The sequence below is a fragment of the Mustela lutreola genome, chromosome 15 (assembly GCF_030435805.1).
Source record: "Mustela lutreola isolate mMusLut2 chromosome 15, mMusLut2.pri, whole genome shotgun sequence".
In the NCBI taxonomy this organism is placed as follows: Eukaryota; Metazoa; Chordata; class Mammalia; order Carnivora; family Mustelidae; genus Mustela; species Mustela lutreola.
This window is the reverse complement of record NC_081304.1, coordinates 50,859,732-50,863,202: the sequence shown is the minus strand read 5'-3', so window position 1 is coordinate 50,863,202 and position 3,471 is coordinate 50,859,732.

Below are 3,471 nucleotides of genomic sequence, written 5' to 3'. Positions count from 1 at the left end.
TGTGTACATTTTCAATATCTGGGTATGTGCTCTTTCTCACCAGCTGGACGACTGTCTTGGCTAGTTGTTCTGGAAGATTCTGAGCAGGGCAGTCGTGAGAGGAGCTCTGGGGTGGGGCTGGGGGGGTGGCAGGGAGTAAGAAGGAGTCAAGGAGGGAGAGAGAGGGAGAAAGGCTGGCTCTGGAGGGTGACGAGCTACAGTCAAGGATGTGACTCAACCTCCTGAGCAGGTTCTGTGGCCCTTCCTTGGAAAGAACAGGACACTGAGGAGCCAATGCAATGTCTGTGTTTCACAGGGACTCAGGGAGCCCAAGGTCTGGTCCTTGGGAGCCATCACCACTCCTTGTGGGGCAAAAGTCCCATTGGAGCAGCACACAAGTCCAAGCACTACAGGTCCAATGTCTTTACTGTGCCCCTTTGCCCTTGAGCACTGGCATGGGCTTTATGTACCCTGTAGCTCCCTGCTTGTAGTAGGTCCTCCATAGCCACCATGAAAAGAGTCATCAGTGAGGTCAGACAGCCTTGAGCTTGAATCCAAGCTTTTCCATTTAATAGCTGTGTGTGACCTTTGGCAAGCCATTGGAGGAGTCTTGGTTTCCTTGTTGGTAGAATGTGAATAATATCAGCACCTCCTCGGGGGCTTCTTGTGAAGTTAAATGAAGTCCTTGTGCCAAGCATCTGATCCAGTACTTGGTATATAGTAAGTACTCAGCAAGTGAGGCCCTTAAAAGAAAAAGAACTTTGTTTCTCGGGCTCTCTGAAACCATGGTCTTAGCGGCCATGGGCTCAGCAATCTTGCATGATTGGTATTTACCTGTCTGTGGAGTTCCCAGCTGGGTGAAAGGAGACCAAGCCAAATGCTATCCAGTATGCTGAACAGTTGTTCCCTCTGAGAAATGGGTACCAAAGCTGTTCTTGCATGTTTCATGGTCATCCTGGGAAGGTCCCATGAGGGACTGTACCAAGTCTTCTCTAAGGGGCACTGGTAGCCAGGCAGAAGTTTCAAATACCAAGGCCGGTAAATAGGTCTATCCCCACTTCCTCCCCACCATCTCTCACTCCTCACTGGTCTCCTGGCCTTGGTCTTTGGGACTCTAACCCATCCTCTTACTGGCTACAGAGCAATCTTCAGTCACCCACCTGATGGTGCCCACATTTCTCCAGCTGTCAATCTAGCATTTGAGGCCCCTGTCATCAGCTCTGCTACCCTCTGGATGCTCTCCAGACCGTGCCCCACACTCCATTCACTCCTTACTCTCCACGACTCTTCAAACCCACCCATTCCTCTAGAGCACTGCTTTCCCCCATCCCCACCTCTGTTTGTCAAAGTCAGCCCCACTTCCAAGGGTCTGGTTCATCCCAAGCATTGCTCACCAAGCCCCGGGCCTGGGTTTGACAGGCCAGATCCTCACGCATAAGAGCTTTTAGGACCATGGGTGCATGATGTCATCTCCCCTCAAGGACAACCACTCTAAGAGGCAAACTGTGGTAGGGAAACTGAGGCCCAAGAAACAGTCTCACTCAGTCACATAGCAAGTCAGGGCAGAGCCAGACTAGAGCCTAGATCCCCTGTCCATCTGCCCTACCCAGGTCTTCCCATGTCAGCGGCCAGGAAAATGGAGAACCCTATACAGGGAAAGGACATCTAGGGAAACCAGAGACAGAGGCTGCCTTTCCAAGCCTAACCACACAGGAGAGCTAAGCACAAGCCAGCTGGGTCCAGCTGAAGGCTAGGGGGGCAGTTGGGTTTTTCCTCAGAGGCCCCAATTACTTACAGAGAATCGTTTTGGGCTCTGAAATCTACAGGCACTTTGGTGTCTGCTCTTCTCAATCCCTATCATCCTATATGGTCTCAGCCTGAAGTAGAAGGAAAGGGGGCTCAAGGGAAATGGGGTTTTTCAATTTTCCAGGGGGTCACCCAGACACATACTGAAACCCATATAAACACCCCATAGATTACTTAGTCTGTCTCTCTGTGTGTGTGCGTGTGTCTGTCTGTCTGTCTGTCTCTCTCTCTCTCTCTCTCTCACACACACACACACAGGCCTATACACCTACATAGCCTCCCCTTGGGCAAACAAGCAGGCCCGCCTCCTGGGCCATTGGGAATCTGCCAAAGGAGGCTGGGGGAGCCATGCAATGGGTGGTGCTGGACCCTGGAGGTCAAATGAGGCTCAGAAGGAGACCAGGAGGGTCCGGGGGAGCGTGTGCCCTCCACCTGGCCGGTAGAAACAGTCTCTTACCTGCAAGGGCTCCCTGCACCCCTCCAGCCTCCAGCTAGACTGCATGGCCATGGCTTAAAGGACCATCTCGTATCTGGGTCCCCTCTGTCATACACACACAGACCTGGGTTTTCTTCTGGGGTCTCAGACTCATTTATTTCTCTAGCTAGGATGTCCCAGGGAGCAAAGTCTCAATCCTTTCATTCTTCATGGCAGCTGCCAGTCCCCTTCCAGGACAAGCTGACCAGTTTGTCATTAGCTCATCCCAGCTTTGTGATCAACCTCTCTGCCCTCCCCACTACCTAGCCCGCACCCCCCAATCTCCAAATCACCTCCTCCAGGAAACCTTCCCCGGCTTAAGCCCCAGAGACACCCTTGGCACATGGCCTGGTGTCTAGTCCATCTCCTACAAGACTGGGATCCAGGGCCCAGGAATTGCAACCTCACCCACTGACTGATTCACTTTCTTAACCTATATCTGCCCACTGACTGTTCCACCATGATGAAGTCCATTCGAAGAACATCTCTCAGCTGAATCACAAGATGCAGTCTTCCCTCTCTCCACTTGATCCCCTGTAAGGCCCTTCTCTGGCCTGTATCTCACTGACTTTTTCTGGTCCCCTGTTCCTGCTCCCCAGCCGGCAAACTAGTTTAGGCCTCCCCTATAGCTATAACCCAGATTTCCACCCCTGTGGCTTTCCAAAGGCTACTGCCTCACACTCCTGGGCATATAGGAGGAAGCCCCTCCTCCCTCTCAGATGCTCCCTACTCTGACTCCCTACTCTGACTCACTCTGTCCCATTCCCAGCAAGACAGTTCACTTTCCTAGCCATGGTCCATGCACTTGGTTGATACTGTCTGCATTAAGAGCTTTGTGACACCCCACCCCACAGACCTTTGGTCTCCTCAAGAGCCTACCTTCCATGGCCCAGACAGGGGTCTATGCTGAAGGAATGGAACTGGAATAATGGGGAACTGCAACACAGGAAGGAGCAGGTTAAGCCTGTATACTTGCTCTCCCCCAGAGTCAGGGGACCATCATTAAGGCCCTGGAACTTTCACAGAAGAGGATCCCCTTGCCCTCAGGTGCTCCCATCTCCTTCTTTAAGACAAGCTGACCCAATATCTACCCACCCTCCTGGGAAACCCACCCCAAAGCTGAGGGAAGGCTCCCCGCTCTGGTCTGTCCCTCCCACTCCCATTTCAGTCTAAACAGTAGTTATCAAAGTGCCTACATGCTAAGATCTCCT